At 38.5% G+C, this 22,617-nt stretch overlaps 1 protein-coding gene across 1 annotated transcript in view; it reads left to right on the plus strand.

Annotated features, from left to right (window-relative positions):
- Window positions 1-22,617, plus strand: part of CUNH3orf85 (chromosome unknown C3orf85 homolog) — a 38,668-nt gene that overhangs the window by 650 nt on the left and 15,401 nt on the right. The window lies entirely within an intron of this gene.

Raw genomic sequence — 22,617 nt, forward strand, 5'->3', positions numbered from 1 at the left:
TAAAAAATATTTAAAAAGAATCTGGGTGGCAAGGTCAGAGACTGTGGGAAAAGAAAGTAGGTAGTTTCCCTTTACTTGTGCAATTTGTTACACAGCACCAGAGGTAAAGGCACTTTGTGTTCTAACTCCAGCTCTTACCTTCCTATGCCTCTTGGGTTAATCACATTTTCTCCAGTTGAGGGAAAGAACGAAAAGAGATCAGCCAGAGAGAGAAAGGAAGGAAGAACAGAATTTGGGCTTTGCGGTGATGTAGAGGCTTATGTTTCATGAGAAACTTTTTCACCTGTTAGTTGACTTTAACTATTAGATGTGCTGGCCGAGCTCAAGAAGTAGACATTTTGTATATTCCAAAAGAGAACTGGCAGGTGGAAGGTTGGGGAGGGGAAACAAGGAATTGGTTGTTGAAGATAAATGTAAAGAAGGGCTGCATACACCAACAGTCCTAATGGTATTATTCACAAAGCATTGTGTACCAAGCCATCAAAACCCAAGCTGAAACAGGATTTGTCAAGAATGCTGTATAGAAAAGTTCTGGTTGAGATGAAAAATGAGCTGACCTAGCTGACCTCTAAGAAATGTCTAAATTTATTCAGTTTAGGGTTAAATGATTTGCAAACTAAGGTAGTTTAATAGCACTCAGCAGAGATTTTACATGATGATTTTAAAATCAGAAATGAGTGTCTATTGAATAAAGAAATTAAACTAGATGTATTTGTGATTTCTGGGAATTATACAAGCAATGACTCTCAGAAAAGAAAAAAAATTATCAGTTTTAAGATAGTCATTCTACTTCTAAAGAAAGAAGTTTATCAGCTACTACATTTATAGGAATCAGGAGAAGAGAGAATTTGAATGACAACCCAAAGGAACATGATGCTGTACTTTAATTCGAAAACTGGAAGTAAACATAAACATTTTAAGTAATTTTCCTGATTGCATTTTTGTTTTAACAGTGGCTGATGTGGTGTTTTGATTGCAAAATTCTCTTTACTAAGCAACTTGAGCTATCTTTCCAATTTTTCCTTCCATAGAACTTCACAAGTATGATATTTTATTTTCACTTAATGGGCAAGAAAAGCTTGATGAGGCTCTTCTGGATTTATTTTACTACTCCCATTCCCAGCTGCTGTCTCAAAGCAATTTACTATTGGGAGGGCACCGGAGCCACTAGCCTATAATTAGTAAAAGCTGTTATACCTAATTTCTACCAGAGGGAAGGGAGTGATTATTGCAGAAGCATTCCTTCTAATGATCTGAGCCCTTCTACAGTAAGTGGCCATACTCAAAGCCCTAGACAGTACTGACTGGCTTGGATGACTGGCACACATGGGGATCTGTTAGATGGTGCTAAAAAAGAAGGCTGAGATTCATTGCACACAATCCATCAGAGTGTTTTCCCCTTCTCCATTTCAACTCTGCTTAGCCACCCTCCAGTTGCAAAGGTAAATCTGGTTCCTCTTCAAGTTATACTTTTGGAATTCCTTATCTTAGCCACCTCCCTCAAACCTGCCTCAAGTTTCATTTTAATATTATTTCATGATAAAAATAGTAAGAGAAGAACAGGGAGGGGAAATTAAAAATGAGAATATCATCTGTTCATCTTGTGGTTGATCCTGATTTTAAGGAGAGTAGATTTGACATTAGATTTTCCTGACTAAACATTTCAGCTTTGTGACATTCATGTATCCATCACAAAGAATGGCACAAATCTTTCAAATTACATGCTCCTCCTTTCATTTCAATAATGTCCTATGAACCAAAATTTCACTATTCTTCCCAAACATGTTTAAACTCAAGACAAAGTTTATAAACATAAAAAACAGATACTTGTACCAATCAATCATGCAAAATGGTACGCCGTTTCCTAAGAACTATAATTAAGAATTGATATTAACATATTATAATAAACATAAAGCAAATGCTATTAAGGTGATAATGTTGAAAGAGGCCAATGACCTTCAACAGGTAATAGTGAAATAATCTTTCAAAGCACCCTTCTTGTTTACTTTCTTGATTTTGTGCAAGATTGAATCTGGTTGGTATGTTTCCATCTCTTCAAATCTACTCCATGTCAGACAATGGTGAGGTTTTCATTACATCAATTCTCAGTTATTCATTTAAGTGGGAATGTTTATACTTCAGGTATACAGCATCGTGGTTAGCGCTTTGGAGACCATAGAGAATATGAGGTCTTGAGCTTGACCAAAGAATGAGGATAGAAGAGTTCCAGTCAACATAGCAAAGTAGATAAATGCCATGCTCACCTCCTCCCATGACCACATCAAAATTACAACTAAATTATAGAATAATCAACCTGGAGAACCATCTGAAGACTAGCTAAACAGAAGTCCTATAACTAAGGACATAAAAAAGAAGCCACATTGAGACTGGTAAGACAGGGAGAGACATAGAACAGGTTGGTACCACATTCATGTGTGGTGATTGAGAATTGGGAGGAATATCTTGGCTGCAGAGGTCTCCTTGAGGAGTGAGGGGGTCCCAGCCCCACACTGACCTCTCCATCCTGGAGCATCAGTGCTGGAAAGAGGAGTTTCCACATCTAGATGTTAAAATCAGCAGGATTACATCTATTCAATGAGATGAAAGGCTGCTGGAAAACCAGGCATCCTCTTAAAGGGCCTGCACACAGAACAACTTGCTCACAAGTGCTCAATCTGGGTTCTAGTGGAGGGACAGCAGCTCTGGAGGTGCCAGAGACATAAAGGGAAAAACTGAGTTGTATGGAGGGACAGTCACCATTGTTCCTGTGTTGAGCCCTTCCCCTACATTGCCAAATCTAAATCTGCATTAACCTGGTGAGCTCCAATCCCTTCACCATGATGAAGCCCTGAGACCTCACCCCACTCAACTTATGCATTGCTAGATACTCTTTTGGTGACAAGCAGCTGCCCTTGGCTTGTGCAGCAATCTTTCTTTAAAAACTGTCAAGTATCAGCAGGTCCCAGGTGAGTGGTAGCTGGCTTTGGTGTGTCCTGAGACTTTTGCCAAGTAGCCCCAAGCTCAACACTGGAATCAAATCTGAATTTACATTAACCTGGTGAACACCACTTGCCCCACCCTAGTCACTCTCTAAGACTCCACTTTACCCAGCTTGCATACTTCCAGAGGCTCTTTCAGTGGCTGAGCCTCATGGGCAGCCAGCAGGTGGAGACAGCCCTTGGGGTTCCCTGTGCCTTTTGCAAAACTACCTCAGGCTTGGTAATAGTGGCAATCAGCATTGGTTCACAGGGTGGCCTCTCCCATGTGCCTCCAGATCTTGCACAGGCAGCCATCAGCTGCATATCACTTTGAAGTTCTACCAGATAGCCCTGGGCCAGTCACAGGCAGCGGCTGGCCTTGGCCTGCACCAGAGCCCCTCCCAAAAGGCCTCACAGCTGACACATCCTGGGTCCAGCTTCAGACCACAACAGAGCACCACCTGATAATCTCCATAAGAGGTGCACCCAAAGGGTTGTCTCAGTAGACACCAGAGCCTGCTGGAGTGAATCTAACTCCATGGGGTCAGCCACTGCACAGCAGCTCCTATGCTGGGGTCATGGCCAATCCTCACAGCCAGTCAGTCTGAGATTCAGTTTTACACACTGATATGCCAATAGCAATAAAGGCTCAACTACAACAGAAGGACACACATAACTCACATAAGGTACACTCCTGGAGCACTCGGCTTGGGTGATCATGGAGACTGTGACACTGGGCCCCACAGGACATCTACTTCATAAAGCCACCCTGCCAAGAATGGGAGACATAGCAGATCTACCTAGTACATAGAAAGAAACATAGAGAGGCAGCCAAAATGAGGAGAAAAAAGAACATGTCCCAAATAAAAGAACAGGAGAAAACTTCAGAAAATGAATTAAATGAAATAGAGGCAAGCAATCTACCAGATACAGAGTTTAAATTAATAGTTATAAGGATGTTTAAGGAACTTAGTGAGAACTTCAACAAAGAAATAGCAAGCATAAGAAAGAACATAGAAACCATAAAAAAGAACCTGTCAGAAATGAAGAATACAATAACTGAAATGAAGGATACACTAAAAGGAATCAATAGCAGATTAGATGAAGCAGGAGATCATACCAGCAATTTGGAAGACAGGGTAGCAGAAAATACCCAATTGGAACATCACAAAGAAAGAAAGAATAAAAAAAAAAAAAATGAAGATAGTTTAAGGGATCTCTGAGACAACATCAAGTGTATTAACATTCACATTATAAAAGTAATAGTAGGAGAAAAGAGAAAGCAGGGAATTGAAAACCAGTTGGAAGAAAACTTTTCTAACCTGACAAAGGAAATAGGCATACAAGTCCAGGAAGCGCAGAGACTCCCAAAAAGGCCCAAGCCAAGAAACATCATAACTAAAATGGCAAATGATAAAGACAAGGACAGAATCTTAAAAGCTGCAAGAGAAAGTCAGTTACCTACAAGGGAAGCTTCCCATAAGATTGTCAGTTGATTTCTCAACAAAAACTTTGTGGCCAGAAGAGATTGGATCAAGATATTCAAAGTGATGAAAGCAAGGAATTACAATAAACATTACCCAGCCAAGCTATCATTTGAAATTGAAGAAGAGGTAAAGAGGTTCCCAGACAAGAAAAAGCTAAAGGAGTTTATTACCACTAAAGCAGTATTACAAGAGTTGATAAAAGGACTTCTTTAAGAAAAAGAGAGGGATCAAAAATATGAATACAAAGGGGAGAAAAAATGGCATAGAAGATATAGGCTCCGTTCATCCTTCTGGGAACCAAATCGAAGTTGTGACAGAAACAAGGAGCAAACGGTAAGGAAAATTGCCTGGGTTCTAAATGAACAAGCCATACAATTAGGGAGAGAACTAAGAAATCACCCAGCAATAGCAGAAGGTAGGATGGGACGAGGACATGAGGCTGCCAGGTCTCAAGCAGCTAAGTGAGACAGAAGCCATAGCAGTGGCAACAGGCAGCTACAGATGCTCTTAGAGGTGCCAAGTCCACAAGCGGATTTTCACAGTGACAGAACTGCTCACTCTGAGCACCAGTGCCGGTTTGGCTGCACAGGGGGCACCAGGGACTTATAGAGGGACACTAGGTTGTAGGAGTGAGAGCCAAGGCGAGACTCACTCTGTACAGAAGTGCCAGCAGTATCCATTGTTCCTCTGTTGAACCCCACCCCCTTTCCAATCATGGATACAGCACCACCATAGCTGAGAGGTCATCAAACTGAATAACAGAGGTCACTCCGTCCAGAAAATTCCCTGAAACCCACCTCCCCCAACTCGTAGCCCCACTCAAGCCACATCCAGGTGTTTCCTCTCTTAGTCAGTTTCCTCCCTAGCTGAGTGGCACCTAGACTCACACTGGTGGCAGTTGGCCTTGGTTACTGGTGTGGCTTTTTAAGTCAACTATAAACACAGCATCAGTGGATTGCTTGCTGAATCATAACAAGTGGCCCCAGAGGGGCACAGGCTGGGGCCAAATTTGGCCTGCAGCTGAACTGCAAACAGGACTGTGCCACTGGATACCTACCATACAAAGACATACTAATAAGACCGGGAAATTTAAGAGCTTTGCTTAGTACGTAGAAACAGACACAGAAAGGCAGCCAAATTGAGAAGACAAAGAAGTAGAAACCATATGAGAGAACAGAACAGAGATCCAGAAATAATGGAGTCAAGCAATCTAACAGATGCACAGTTCAAAACACTGGTTATAAAAATGCTCAATGAACTTATGGGAAGTGTAGATGAATTCAGTGAGAACTTTAACTAAGAGATAAAAAACATAAAAATGGAAATGGAAATTATAAAAGGGAACCAGTCAGAAATGGAAAACACATTATCTGAAATGAGAAATATATTAAATGCAATAAACAGAGTGAATAAAGAAGAGGTTCAAATGACCCATATAGAGGATGGGAAAGCCAAGGACATTCAATCAGAATGGCAAGAAAACAGAAGCTAAGACTATAATAATAACATAAAGAGCATATGGGACACAATTAAATGTAAAAATATTCATGTCATAGGGGTATCAGAAATAAAACAAGGAGTTGAAGAGCTATTTGAAGAAATAATGATGGAAAACTTCCCTAAGCTCCTGAAGGAAATGGACATAAAATCCTAGGAACCTCAGAGAATTCCAAAAATCAGGGATCCAAAGAGGTCCACATTAAGATACATCATAATTAAAATGCCAAAGTTTACATACAAAGAGAGAATCTTAAAAGAAGCAAGAGAAAAGGAGTTAGTTACCTACAAGGAAACACCCATAAGACTAGCAGCTGACTTCACAAAAGAAACTATTCAAGACAAAAGGATTTGGCACAAAATATTCAACATGATGAAGACCCAGGATCTATGACCAAGAATACTTTATCCAGCAAAGCTATCATTTAGAGTTGAAGGACAGATAAAGAGCTTCCCAGATAAATAAGATAAAGGAATTTATCATCACCAAGCCAGTATTACAGGAAATGTTAAAGGGACTTCTTTAAGAAGAAAAAACATATATCAAAAACAGGAATAAAGAATGATAATAACTACTTTCCTATCAACAAGTACCTCATAGAAAATAATTAAGTGCTCCAACCAAAATATAAAGTGGCTAAATGAAAAAGAAAACAAGACCCTTACATGTGCTGCCTGCAAGAGACTCACTTCAGATTAAAAGACACGCACAGTCTAAAAGGAAAGGGATGAAAAAGATATTGCCTTGATGGACCTAGAGGGCATTACACTGAATGAAATGGGTCAGATAGAGAAAGACAAATATTGCATGATTTCATATACATGTGGAATCTAAAGAACAAAATAAACAACAACAACAACAAAAGCGGAATAAATTTATAGATACAGAAACTATATAGAGGGATACTAGATGGGAGAAAGGTTGGAGGGGACAAAAAAAAGGCAAAGGGATTAAGAGGTATAAATAGATCATTGCAGAATAGATATGGAGATGTAGAGTGTAGCATCGGGAAGATGGTTAATAATGTAATAAATATGTAAGGGGGAAGAGGGGTACTAGATTTAGTGGGGTGGTCACTGGGAGTTATTTGAATCTCTGATCACTATGCTATACCACTGAAACTGGTATATTATTGTATGCCAACTATAATTGAAATAAAAAAACTCATTGAATCGTACAATGTAAATATAAGCAACTAATTGTCTATTCTATTTCAATAAAAGTGAAAAAGAAAAGAATATCTTTTGGCACATTTTGAACTATGTAGGATATTTGGAGGCTTGAGAATGTGCTGAAAATTAGAAAGCTAGAAATTCAGTGTTAGAAATACCTGAATTTTAAACCAGTCAAATCTTTACTTTTCAAAAGTGCTGTAATGTATATATTAGACCAGTTAACATTTCACAACTATTTTGGCACAATTATAGAACTGTTTTCCTAGGAAATAAAAAAAACATATGAATACTAAAATGGCAACAATTATGTAACTATCAATAATAACTTTAAATGTAAATGGATTAAATGCCCCAATAGGGTAGCTGAATTAATAAAAAAACAAGACCCATATATATGCTGCCTACAAGAGACCTACTTTAGATCAAAAATCACACACAGACTAAAATTAAAGGGATGGAGAAAGATATTTCATGAAAATAGAAACAAAAAAAGCTGGGTAACAATACTTATATCAGACAACATAGTCTTTAAACAAAGACTAGAATAAGAGACAAAGATGATAAAGAGATCATTCCAACAAGAGGATATAATTCTTGTTAACATTTATGCACCTAACATAAGAGCACCTAAAAATATAAAACAGATATTGACTGACATAAAGAGAGAGATTGTTAAAGAGAATTTTAACATCCCATTGACATCAATGGAAAGATCTTCCAGACAGAAAATCAACAAAGAAACAGTGACCTTAAGTGACACATTAGACCAGATTGGATATAATTGATATTTTTAGAGCATTTCACTCCAAAGTAACAGAATATACATTTTTTTCAAGTGCTTATAAAACATTTTCTAAGATAGACCACATGTTAGGCCACAAAACAGGTCTCAAAAGCATCAAAAAAAAAAAAAAACTCAAGGAATAAATTTAACACAGAAGGCAAAAGACCTGTATTTAGAAAATTATAAGACATCGAAGGAAGAAATAGAAGAAGAGACAAATAAATGAAAGCTTATATTACGCTCATGAATAGGAAGAATTAACATTGTTAAAATGTCCATTTTATTTAAAGCAATCCATAGATTCAATGCAATCCTTATTAAAATACCAATGGCATTTTCCACAGAACTAGAACAAATAATTCTAAAAATTATATGGAACCACGAAAGATCCCAAATAACCACAGAAGTCTTGAGAAAGAAGGACAAAGTTGGAGGTATCATGCTACCTAATATCAAACTATATTACAAGTTTAGTAATCAAAATAGCATGGTGCTAGCAGAAAAACAGACACATATTTCAATGGAACAGAATAGAGATAAATAAATCCATACCTGTATGGTCAATTATTCTATGACAAAGGAGCTAAGAATATGCAATGAGATAGAGATAGTTTGTTCAATAAATGGTGTTGAGAAAACTGAGCAGATAGATGCAAAAAATAAATAAAACTAAACCACCTTCTTATGCTATATACAAGAATAAACTCAAAATTAATTGAAAACTTAAATATAAGATCTAAAACCATAAAACTCCTAGAAGAAAACATAGACAGTAAACTCTCTGACATTGATCTTAGTAATATTTTTTTCTCGTTTATCTCTTTAAACAAGAGAAACAAAAGAAAAAATAAACAAATGAGATGACACCAAACTAAAAGTTTTTGCACAGCAAAGGAAACCATCAACAAGAACAAAAGACAACCAACTGTTTGGGAGAAGATATTCGCCATTAATGCATCCAAGAGGAGGTTAATATCTAAAAATATATAAAGAATTCATACAATTGATCACCAAAAAAAACAAACAATCCACTTAAAAAAATAGACAGAGGACCTTAATAGACATTTCTTCAGTGGGAGCATATAGATGGCCAATAGACATATGAAGAGACGTCCAACATCAGCAATCATCATAAAGATGAAAATTAAACCAATATGAGATATCACCTCACACCTGTCAGAACAGCTATCATTAACAAATCAACAAACAACAAGTTTTAGCAAGGATGTGGAGAAAAGGAAACCCTCATGCATTTTTGGTGGGACTGCAAATTGGTGCAGCCACAATAAAAAAACGAAAACAAAACAGCATGGCATTTCCTCATAAAATTAAAAATAAAATAAAAAACATATGACTCAGAAATGCCACTTCTGGGTATTTATCTAAAGGAATACAAAACACTAACTTAAAAAAATATATATATCCACCCCTATGTTAATTGCAGTGCTATTTACAATAACCAAGATGTGGAAGCAACCTAAGTGCCCATCAATAAATGATCAGATAAAGAAGCGGTACATATATACAATAGAATATTACTTGGCCATAAAAAAAATAAGGAAGTCTCATCATTTGCAACAACATGGATGGACCTAGAAGGTATTATGCTAAGAAAATAGGTCACATAGAGAAAGACAAATACCACATGATTTTACTTATATGTGGAATCTAAAGAACAAAATAAGTGAACAAACAAAACAGAAACAGACACATAGATACAGAGAACAAACTGATGGTTATGAGGTGGGAGGGGGTTGTGGGGCTGAGTAAAAAAAGGTGAAGATATTAAGAAGTACAAATTGATAGTTACAAAATTATCTCAGGGTTATAAAGTACAGTATAGAGAATATCATCAATAATATTATAATAACTATGTATGGTGCCAGGTGGGTACTAGACTTATCTGGAGGATCACTTTGTAAATTATGCAAATGTCCCACCACTTTGCTGTACACCTGAAACTAATATAAAATATTACTGAAAGTCAAAAAACTATACTTTAAATGTGCACCATTTATCGTACTTTAATTATATCTGGATAAAGTTTGGTAGAATTTAAAGAAAAGGATAATGATGGCATTAAATGAGATAAAAAAAAAAAAAAGGTGGTCACTTTGGGTTGGTTAACCCACTAGCCATTTTCCAAACATTTGCTTTCTTCAGCATCTTCAATGCTGAAAACTTGCTCTCCTAGACTTGTCTATAGCAGGGAGTAGCCATCTGACTAAATTTTCTTAAATAAGATACAAGCAAGACACGTGCTGAGTGGGTTCTAGAAAGGCTTTTGCTCCCCTGATAAAAGGCACAGGCGGGGCTGCCTTTATCTCCTTTCTTATTTCTATCTTGAATACAGGTACAATACTTGAAATTTGGGGTGTCATTTGCATCTATGAGAGAAAGATCAGGGGAATCACATGAAGCTGTTTCAAATATCTTAAATTACTAAACCAAAGCAATTTTTATTATGAAACAAAAATTAAAGTTAATCTTTATTAGTTTAAGTAAGTATAACTACTCCTAATTGATAGAGCAAGACAAAGCATAATGCCATAAAGCGCAAGAAGCATACTTTCTTCCCATTGTTGGGCATCAGCAAAAGATTATTTACTATGGACTATGATTTATAAGTCTTTTCTTGCCAGAGGTAGTAAATGTGAGTTGAAAGGAAGGAAGACACTACAGACAGGAGCAGCCATCACAAGAAAGAGAGAGGAAGGAATAAGACATATGTATATGTACAGAATATTTAACTAGAATCATTAGACTGAAGCACAGAAGAGACAAGGTTGCCCAGATAAGGAAGGAGAGCATTAAAGAGGAGTTAGAATGTCAAGATGAAGTTATGTTTAGTGTGATACATAATTTGGAGCCATTATTGGCTCATCCAGTGAATCAGTCATTTATTTGATGAGAGCCAGCCCTGTAGTAGGTTCCAAGAATATAAAAATAAAATATCTTGTTACTGCCTCCAAGGAGTTACAGTTTAATAGAAACAAGCTGTATCAGGTTTCAACATAAGAAACAGAAATCATTCCAGGTACATCAGACACAAAGAAATATAATACAGGGAAATGAATATTTCCCAAAACCTGGAAGGGAATGAAAGGCTGAGGTCAGGGCTGACTACTGGACAATTGAATTCAGTCTCACACCATGAAGTTGCAGAACAGAGGGCAGCAGTCTGCTGGTGCCATTGCTACTACTGCCTTTTGTTACTCACAACGATGGTTTTTGCACAAGATTACTGAGGTTGCCTATTGCCTCTATACACTCACATCCTATGTCCTTGATGGTAGCAGCAAAAAAAAAAAAAAAAAAAAAATAGAACAGTCTTTCCCACATCCAGAGACTTAGCTGCTAAGGTGTTTAAGCATAGTTTCTGGTTTTTCTATCTAACTGGAGAGATTGAAGAGAAGATGCATGGAGACAAAGGTAGACAAACTACAGTTTCTAACACATGATGGACTTTTATGGCTTTGAAAAGTGAGCTTACAATTGCTAGGTGAAGAGAATCAGGATGGTCATTCTAGACAGAGTGCTCAGTTGTAAAAGGGGGGTGTGAGTGCATGGACGTTCAGAAGGCCGCTCATCATGTCTGGAGCATAGAGTGCAAAGTGGGGCAGAAAGGGAGGGAGTACAAGTTTAGAGAGGACTGGAAAGAAAGTGGGAATCAATCACGGTGGGCCCTAAACACTATGCTGAAGAATTTGGAATGTATCCCGTAGGAAGTGGGAAACCAGAGCCAAGACTTAAGTGGTGGCATGCCAGGAATGAATTTATGCTTCATAGGATCACTCTGGGTGCATATGAATACTGAACTGGAGGAGTTCAAGACTAGAAGCAAGAAGGCCAGTTGGAAGAGGGTTGCAATAGAAAGTGAGAAATAGACTCTTGAGCTGGGAAGAATCTTGATATTAAGGGTGGGAAGATGAATGCCATAATAACTTATTTAGCTGGAAAGGCCATCTCTAGAAGACTTGAAATAAAGTGGAGAGGAGACAAAGGAAATGAGGTCTAGAATGGCGCCAGTGGAGAGAAAGAGGTGAATATGAAAGGTTTTGAAGGAAGACTTGGAAGCGGGCATTTCTAAATAGGATCAACAGATAATAGTAAATGTAATGGGGGCACCTGGCGACCACCACTGAGCAGATACAACTTCTCTAGTTTGCGAGAAATATGATAAGTAGAAATTGAAGAAGACATATGCTAGAGAAAAATCCACTGCCTTTAAAGGAATGATTGAGCAGGAGAAGTAAGCAGGCACATGGTGATGAGGAACGCACTGCCAACATGCACGGTGCATTCCACAAGTGTTGACTTCTTATTTTACTTCTTTCGGCTGTTTAACTTTGTAAGATGCAAAGAGGTTGATCAAGTTTAAATGCTGCCCCTTTTCACATCAAAAAACTACTGACAATGAAGGCCACACCTGCCTCTCCCAGCTGCCTGTTTGGCTGGCAGGGAAGGAAAAAAACGTACATGTTGGTGAAGGCAGAAGCTGGGTGGGACGACAGTGAATCTAGAGTAAAAATCAAGCTGGTTCAAGGCGTCCTACAGCTGTAAAGTGCAGTATAACCAGAGTGCCATTCTTTTGTTCAAATGATTTTAATTATTAAAATGCACAACTTTTTAATATGCAAATAAAATTTTTAAACCTGAAAAAAAAATAAACGTGGGGAATTGCGAGTTTGGGTGGCTTAATTTAGTTCTTCATGGATCTGAGGGAAGCAGAAAAGAGAGGAGGCAAAAGTTGCTTCATGCTTTTAAGCTTGAAGTCTTGGGGAGATAGCGTTGCCATTGACAGTGAAATTACTAGTTTGAAGGGTAGATGAGAATGAGTTCATTGTTGTCACGTGAAAGTTTAGAATTAAACAGCACAGTCAAGTAGAAAATCGTCAACGCGCTTTAAATAAATATATAGTTTTCCTATCTTCAATGAAGTTAGATAACAATAGGTTGTCATTTTGCAATAAAATATAATTTTATGATATAAGAAATATTGGTGAAATTATTAAGCCTTGTGTACCTCTGAAATCAGAGGATTGTCAGAATGGGAGAAGTCAGTTAAAAAAATCAGAAAGGGAAGAGACACATTTAGTCAAATGGATGGCAAAATGCAGATTTTGTGGATATAAGTTAGTTCTTTCCAAGTCAGAGCAAAAAAGAACTTATAAAGAAAATTTTCTGTATGGAATCCTCATTTAGATGCTAATGTTTAATTTCTGAATTAATCAACTCAACAGGCTACCAAGTAGCCTGTTTAACACTAGCCTTTACCTGAAAGGACAAGACAGCATATTCTATCATTGTATTTCCTGGGATTTGTCGAAAATGAAGGGAAAATCATGTGTCCAGGTTCTTTTCACACTCGTTCTGTTGTCTTTCAACAAAATCCTTTTAAAAATCATTGCAAACAGCCAAATTGAATGCATTATTAGAATGCAAAGTGATGAAACAAAACAAGTTGCTCTTTGGGGCACTCCGTAATAAGTCTTTTTAGAAGTTCAAAGGTGGAAAAGCGCTCACACATGTAATGAAGATTGTACCCCAACCTTTACGTCAGCACTTGCAGATGAGTAATGAATCATGGCTAATTCAAAAGAAGAGGTAAGCTCATTTTTCCTGCTGTGGAAAAAAGAATGCCTCTTAAAATTTTGTATCTAACTCAAATTGCAGACCTTTGAAATGAAACAAATTGTCCTGTATGTTCCCTGAAAGAACAATTTCAGTCTAGAGATCTTTCTTATCCATAATTGTATTAACTTCCCCATGTATCATACCAAAACAACATCCAGAAAATACCTGGTATATTTTAGACACTTTTGTTTCTAAATGCAAAATTTGCTACCTGATATATTTTTTTATTATGATCATATCCCTCTTGTATCAAATTGTCAAACTTCTGTTATTTGAGATAAGCTCAAAGAATGTCATAATTAAAAAATAAAAAAATAAAGCAAGCACAGCTTTTATATATAACCAAAGCTGCACAACAGTTTTAGAATAGCTTTTGATTTTGTTTATTTTCATGTTGAATTTAAATTACCTTTGTTCCACTGTAAATGTAGCAATAAAGTTATGTAAAAATCCAAAATGTAGAAGAAATGAGCTTGTGATGTGGTGTCAGGGATCTTTTACCATCGGCATAACACTCCACCATCTTTTTATTTGTAGCCTGAAATTTTTTCAACAAGGTATAAAGCCTTTCATTTCACAGATACCGCAGGGATAAATAATAGGGTGTAGTGGTGGAGAGTTATTGAATGCAAGCTGAATATAGAAGTAGCTAGTTTCAAGTTTCCAAGCTGAAACAATGATGTTATCCTGCTCTTTGGCTTGGAGGCATTTGCTGGCTGTCCCTACCTTGAATGAGGAAGGGAGCAGTGTCCAGAGGAGGTGGCCTGCTCTTAGACTTTATCCTGGTGGTGTGGTTAGTAATGAAACATCTTCCTCTGAGTTTAGCTACTGATTGCATGCAATGCTATTGGAAAACATTTAATCAACAAAGATATGCCGAGAAGCTTTGATATGAGGTATGCATATGGGGACTGAGAGTCCACAACATCTCTCAGGTTCCCAAATGCCACACCTTTTAACCCCAAATCACTCAGTTTGGGTGTGGCACAGGGAGGTTGAGGGTAGGGATTGTGTGTTTAAAGCCCGAATCCTTTCCACACTAGCTTTCTGATTTTTCATCAGTCTTGTCTCTATTTCTTCTGGGGGCTATCTCTTTCACTTTAATTCTTCCTCTTGTTCCTCCCCATTCCTAGAAGAAATACTCTCTACTCTCTGACTTCTAACCACCAAATTGATAAATTGGGTTGTTGTTTCTATTCAGAACATCACTTTCTGATGAAGCTAATCATCCTGTCATTTAAAGGACTTCCCAACACTAGGGAGCCTCTCACCAACTAAGAGTGATATTTGGAGTGAATATTACCACTCCAAAAGCTATATTTACTTTTTCTTGTATAAAACTCTTACAGATAAAAATCCCCATAAATATCAGAAATGATGAATAATTATCATTATTACCTTCTCACTGGCAAGATTTTTCCCCAGAAAGAGACATGCCATCATCTGCCAAGGAGTTCAAGGAGCTGGGTTCATTAGACTTGCTGGATTTATTAACTTTTGGCCCACATTATTTTATAAACTTAGGAGTTTAAATTTGTTTTTCAAGAGAGGTAGGTACATAATAGAATAGTATGTAGTTGGTCATATACTTATCCCTTCTCTGTCTTTCACCATCCCCTGGTACACAAACATATTCCCAATCTCTGTCATGGCCTTGTCCTTGACCTATATCTTAATTAGGCCATGAAATGTCTTTGTTTACGTTAGACTGAGTTCTAATGTTACTTATTCTTTTTAGGTTTGTAGTCTATTTTTCTCTTCCTCATCTTCCTTTTCAGAACTACTCTTCATTCTTGTCTCCATCAAAATTTCCTTCTTTATAGCATCATGATTCTCATCTGTAGTAACCAAAGGATTAATAATCCTGAGCAGAAAATCTGGTGGTGACAGTTAAGAACACGATATCTCTTTAACACAATGGAAACAAGGGTGTTGAAAGAGGTTGAGATTCTGTAACCATTATAGCTCTATTCCATTGTACCTCTATCCTCTGTATGGGAATAATCACAATTTCAATAGCTTTTGAACATGTACTAAATTTGATTTTCTAGTTTCAAAGGATAACATTCTCGAGGTTGCTTGAGATGCATATTACAATAAGTAACAAAGAGAAAGGACTATGATAATACATTTAATGTCTATTATAAGACCAGGAATAAACCAAATAACCTCATGTTAGGGCTCATGTGAAATTCGTGAGTTTTTTCTGAATAGCTTCCTAAAAATGAAACCAGTGCCACCATGGTATAGAGGCCCTCTTGCCCATTTAGAGCTGCCCTGATACGTCTTCCTTCCATGGAGAAGCAATGAACCCAGCAACCTGTTCATCAACCTCAGTGGGAATGGGAACTAAAATGTTACATTAGCCTCAACACACTGACCCAGAGATTCGAATCATTTAATAATCTTTGAATTCTTAGGATGGAAACTGAATTAGGTGAGATGGAGAGGGAGGATTGCAGGAGAGTATTTCTTGTCTTCTTCAAACCTCTTTTCTACCCAAGAATGAAAGGCAATCTCACCACGGAAAAACATCATCAGCTCACAAGCCTCACGGGGGCTCTACCTTTTTCCTGATATTCTCTATCAACCTTCCAAACATTCCTATGCCTTATGGAGAAACAAGAGTTGGGGACAGAAACAAGATACTATTATGGACTAAATTATGTCCCCCAAAAGTTCATATGTTGAATTTCTAACCTCTAATACTTTAAAATGTGGTTGTATTTGAAGATAGGGCCTTTGAAGAAGTAATTGAGTTAAAATGAGGTCATTAGGGTATACTCTAATCCAAACTGACTAGTGTATTTTTAAGAGGAGATTAGGACATACAGAGAGACACCAGGGGTGTGTGTAGGCACGCGTTCACAGGACAGGCATGTGAAAAGGCACCAAGAGGGCAGCCAAAAGACAACCAGAAAGATTGATCTCAGGAAATCAAATGTGTCTATGTTAGGTCCAGGAGGATCCTATCCCTATCCCTGTAGTGTGGGGACCAGACTTCTTCCTTACCTTTGTGTGGGAACCAGACATTGCTTCTGGGTTGGCAACACTACACACTCACCTCCCACTTCTGGGCTCTCCTCCCTTCACTGTCAATTTACCCACCCAAAATAATCCCGTCAAAAGCCCCGCCTCAAGCCCCATGTAAGTTTCAGGTCCCCTCACATTCGGGGCTGATGCCATCTTCTGCTCAGCCAGTCTGTCACTCTACTACAATAAATCTTGCTTAACCCCTTTGGCCTTGTGCATTTCTCCTTCAGTGAACCTAACAGTCTACACTTTGATTTTGGACTTCCAGCTTTCACAACTGTGAAGAAATACATTTCTATTGTTTAAGCCACCCAATCAGTGGCATTTACTATGGCAACTCCCGTAAACTAATACAACCATCCAACAACAATTAATGGGAAGCAATTCCAGCCATGGTACCATCACTATGCTCTCCTTTTAACCTCTTGCTCATTCCAATCCGAACTCAAAATTCTCGATTTACTCTCCCCAACTCTACCCACTCATGGCATTTCATTTCCATATGCCCTCTTCCATATCTCTCTTATATCTTATATCTCCCATCTTTTCCTCAAGGAACCAGGAATTTCAAGCAATATTTAAAATCTTTTAAAGCTAAACCTTTCCATGGAGAATCCAACTGTTGTTTTTATACACACTAGACTGAAACATGTACTTACATCTTGATCCTAAGAAAGTCACTGGTGAAGACTCAATTACAGGTTACAGCAGCAAAAAAAAAATAATAATAAAAATAAAATAAAACCATCATAAAATGATAGAACAGCCTTTACTTCAAATCTATACTAGATTATCAAGTTTATCTTCTGAGATTACCAGAACCACGGAAACAGATTGCTTCCCTATGGAACTAATACTAATACCCACTGATCTACCTGCTGAGAAAATCTGGCTCCATTCACTTCTGCATTGAATCTCCAGAAACCAGAAACGTTTTCTTTAGTGTTAGTTTAGTGAAGCATAGAAGGCTTAACAAATAATAGGCTGCATTTTAATAGTGAGCCAATAGGGCAGAGTCCCTTGATGGGTCTGTGCTCTGTAAACTAGCTAGCATATTGTTGATGTTCAATAAATGTCATATATTGTAAACTCTCAATTATTCAGTGTATAATGAGTAAAATGTCCTGGCATGCATTGCCTAGGAGCTTAATCAAGAAATTATGTGATTGTGATGCCTATTACATAATAGATTGACATTTTTACTTAAACCACTAGACTGTATACATTTGTATTAATGACACATCTTTAAATAACTCCAATTTGTTTACAGTGACAAAAATAGAAGTTACTGAAATAATTGACTATCAGTAACAGAGAGAATTTTTTAAGTAGGCCAGTAGAGTACTTCAAATGTTATGATGATAGCTCAAATGATGATTGACTAGTATATCCTGTCCATTCAAGCCCCTTGATCTTTACCTATGATTTTTCTTTTCTTGGAATTTTCTTCCTCCCAACTGGATCTGTCTTCATGGAAAACTCCAATTCACCTCACTGGGAAACTTTTCCTGAAACTATCTTCTCCCACACAAGAAATAATGTTTGATATATCTTTATAACTTTAGTACTTAGGACAATGGGTATTGAATGTGTTCAAAATTGATGAATTCTAAAAAGTGCCTAAAACATAGGAAGTACCCAGTAAACAGTTGTTGAATAAGTGAATAATACCTGAAGGATAAATCTATACATTCCCCTATTGTCTGTCTTTGTATACTGTTCTGTGGCAGATGTAAAAATTAGCAAATCAATGGGAAAGAGGGAGGAGAAGGAAACCTGGGACAATATGGGTGGCCTAGACATCAAGATGACAATGAGCCAGTTAAATTTTTCAAAGACCCTGAACTTCCTACATCTAGGAAAAGAGAAGTCTTATGCATTTCCAAACCACATTAAACCTAAGACATCTCAAGCTGTAGTAAGTTTTTAAATTTGCAGCACACTAAAATTGAATACAAAAGCAGAATACATTTCTTTAACATTTTAGCTAATTTCCCCAAACAAATCCAGCTCCTACTTTAATATGGTGGGTGTATGCTCCCAAGTCCTGGTGTGATCAGCAGTGAAATCTCAATAGTCTTAATGGTAAGAGGGAATATAGTGTACCTAAGTGGAGAGGAAAGGTTAAAGAGAGACTATACTTCTGATTTACCCTCAGCAAGGCTTTGTTTCATTCAAAATTGAGAAAAAAATAAAATAAAACAAAAGCTCCAGCTTCCAAAGCAAAACAACATTCTGTATAGAAACTCTAATGTAAGATCTGCATTATACCAACTGGGTCTGAATCTGACATCTTGTGCCTCACTGAAGAACCACTCTCTGCATGTAGCACAAGACTTTAAAAAAACTACGATCTTGGGATGTAGTTGCTGTGTCATTTGCTGTCTAAAGGATGGGTAATAACCAAGGTTTAATGGGATATTCTAGGAGGGAAGTGGCACCCCTAAGAGATTTAACCTGATAGCGATGGCGCATTATACTCTGTCTCATAAATTATAACAAATCTATGTGCAGTCAAATCGGTTTAAAATTGACTCCTTTGCCAGGTGCTATTTTGTTCTCATGTAGCAACTCTGTGAAATTCAGATAACTTCATAAAAACAAGTGCTATCAACAGCTTGTTTTTGATAGGCTGAATGCAGTCAAGAGCCCAGTACAATGTTTATAAGGGATAGTGTCCTTTCCTCCTCTAACATGTTGGTTTGCCCCTCACTTTTACTGGTGCTGATACTGTCATTGAATCATGCTAGACTGCACCATGCCCTTTATCTCTTCTTATCAGAATTTTATAAATGAGCATCACATTCTCCAAAGCTTTGTAGTTTATTGGGTCTGATCGTCCTGGTGGCATAACTCAGATCAGAAACTAAGTTTGTCTACCTCTTTGGTAGAATAAAGTTCTCTTTCTTTTTTGTTTTGATTCAGTCCTCTGCTTCATTTAATCTGATGTTGATTCCCTCTAATGTATTCTTCATTTTAGTTATTGTATTCTTCATTTCTGACTGGTTTTTTCATGTGTTCTATCTTCATTTTGTTTCCTATCTCTTTGTTGAAGTTCTCACTGAGATCATTGAGCATTTAAGGTCAAGCACCCAAAACCAGTGTTTTGATCACCGTGTCTGGCAGATTGCTTGTCTTCATTTTGTTTAGTTCTTTTTCTAGAATTTTGTCCTATTCTTTCATTAGGGACATGTTCTTTTTGTCTCCTCATTTTAGCTGCTTCTCTGTGTTTGTTTCTATGTATTAGGTAGATCTGTTACATTTACTAGTCTTGACAGAGTGGCCTTATGCAGTAGGTGTCCTGTGGGGCCTAATGACATAGTCTTCCTGGTCACCTAAGCTGGGTGCTACAGAGGTGTCCCTTGTGTGGATTGTGTGTGTCCTCCTGTTGTAGTTGAGCCTTTATTGCTGTTGGCATGTTATTGGGTGGGATTGACCCTCGGAATGACTGGCTGTGAGGATTGGCCATGACAACAGCTAATCAGCTCTTGTGTAGGGGCTGACTTCATAGAACAGGATTGCTTTAGTGGGGCTCTGGTACCTGCTGAGTAAACCCTTTGGGTTTATCAATTGTGGTGCTAATTGGGTGATGCTCTGGGGTGATCTGAAGCTGGCCACAGGTGTATTAATTCTGGGGCCTCTTGGGAGGGGCTCCAGTGCAAGCCAAGGTCAGCCACTGCCTGTGTTCATTCTGGAGCCACCTGGTAGGAACTGCAAACTGATCTGAGTTAGTAGTTGCCTGTACTGGGCTTCGAGGCATCTGGGAGTGCTATAATGTGAGGCCAGCTGCCACTAGTGCCAGGCTTGGGACTACTTAGAGAGAGGTACAGGGTATGCTGAGGCCACGACTGCTTGTTTGGAAGTTGAAGGTCTTTGAGAAATTTTAGGAAAGTCTATAGCATAGACCCAGACCAGCAGCTCATGCGGATTAGTCTCTGAAAGAGGTTTGGGCCAGGTGGGCTCTCAGACAATTACCAAAGTGGGCCAAGTGTGGTGTTAGCCTTAGTAATAGAGACTCAGAATTGGCATTTACCTGAATCTGCAGGCTGAGGTGGTGGTGGTGGGGGGGGGGTGGAGTGCTCAACAAAGGAATAATGGTGACTGCTGGTACTTTTGTCGCTGAGAGAGCTCACCCTGAAGTTCTCATCCTGAAGCCAAACAATTCAGTTCCTCCCCATATGTCCCTGGCACTTTTCTAGCTGCTGTCCCTTCACTGGAGCTTAGGATAAGCTAAGCAAAGCGAATGAGTCTATGTGCAGGCCCTTTAAGAGAACACCTTGCCCTACAGCAGCCCTCCGCCTCACTTGGACTGAGTCTCTGATGATTTTCATAGCTAGATATTGTGAAGATTACTCCTCCTGGTGCTGATATTCTGGGCTGGAAAGCTCAAGGTGGAGCTGGGACCCTTCACTCCTCAGGGGGACCTCCACAACTGAGCTATCCCTCCCGATTCTTAACTACCACACACGAATGTGGGACTAGCCCATTTCATGTTTCCACCTCTCCCACCAGTCTCTACGTGGCATCTATTTTATTTCCTTTGTTATGAGAGTTCTGTTCAGCTAGTCTTCAGGTGGTTGTTCCATAATTTAGTTGTAGTTTTGATGTGGCCATGAGAGGAGGTGAGCACAGAGTTTACCCAGTCACCATCTTCATTAGAAGTCCTCTGGGGAACACTATTTAAAATCCAACTTCAACACAGAAACAAAACTGTTTATCGATAGCTATTATATGACAGGCACTCAGCTAGGCACTGAAGGCATACAAATAGAAGTAAGATGAAGTACTAGTCTTCAGAAAACATGTAATCCACTTGGGAACATTGAAATGTATACATGTAACTGTAATAGAGGGACACATGGTCTCAGTATTAAAGGTATGCAGATGGGGAAGAGACCAAAAAAAAAAAAAATGGCATAGATGATAAAGGCTCTGTTCATGCCTCTGGTGACCAAATCAAAGTTGTGATGGAAACAAGGAACAGCAACAAGGAAAAATCGCCTGATATCGAGATGAACAAGCCATACAACTAGGGAGAAATCCAAGAAATCACTCTGTAATGGCAGAAGGTAGGATGGGGCTAGGATGCGGTGATGCCCAGCCTCAAGCAGCTGAGTGAGACTGAGGCTGCGGCAGAAGCCTCTTAAAGAGGCCGTGTCCGTGAGTGGATTTTCGCAGTGACGGACCTGCTCTCTCTGATGCCAGTGCCAATTTGGCTGTACGCAGGGGGCACCAGGGACTTACACGGAGATATTGTCGGACTGAGGACTTAGGCAACACTTGCTCTGTACAGAAATGCCTGCGGTATCCATTGTTCCCTGTTGAGCCCTGCCCCTTACCAGAGTACTGGACACAGTGCTGCCATAACCTTGATGTCATCAACTGGATAACAGAGGTCACTCCGCTTAGAGGATTCCTTGAAACTCTGCCTCCCCCAACTCGCAGCCCCACCCAAGCCACATCCAGGTGTATCCTCAGTGAGTCGGGTCCTCCTTGCTGAGCAGTGCCTAGACTCACACTGGAGGCAGCTGGCCTCATTTTATGGTGTTGCCTTTTGAGGCAACTATAAGTACAACATCTGTGGATTGCTTGCTGAATCTTAACAAGTGGCCTGCAACTGAACCCCTCTCAGCACTGGGCCACTGGACAGACACCTACTTCACAAATCCACACTAATAAGACCAGGAGACTTAGGAGCTTTGCTTAATACATAGAAACAGACACAGAAAGGCAGCCAAAATGGGAAGACAAAGAAGCAGAAACCATATGAGAGAACAGAACAAAGATCCAGAAATAATGGAGTCAAGTAATCTAACAGATGCAAAGTTCAAAACACCGGTTATAAAGATGCTCAATGATCTTTTGGGAAGAGTAGATGAATTCAGTGAGAACTTTGTAACAAAGAAATTTAAAAAAAAATGAAAATGAAAATTATAAATAGGAACCAACCAGAAATGAAGAACACATTATCTGAGATGAAGAGTGTATTCGATGGAAAAAACAGAGTAGATAAAGAGGAGTGAAC

Source organism: Pteropus alecto, unplaced genomic scaffold, assembly GCF_000325575.1.
Source record: "Pteropus alecto unplaced genomic scaffold, ASM32557v1 scaffold270, whole genome shotgun sequence".
In the NCBI taxonomy this organism is placed as follows: domain Eukaryota; kingdom Metazoa; phylum Chordata; class Mammalia; order Chiroptera; family Pteropodidae; genus Pteropus; species Pteropus alecto.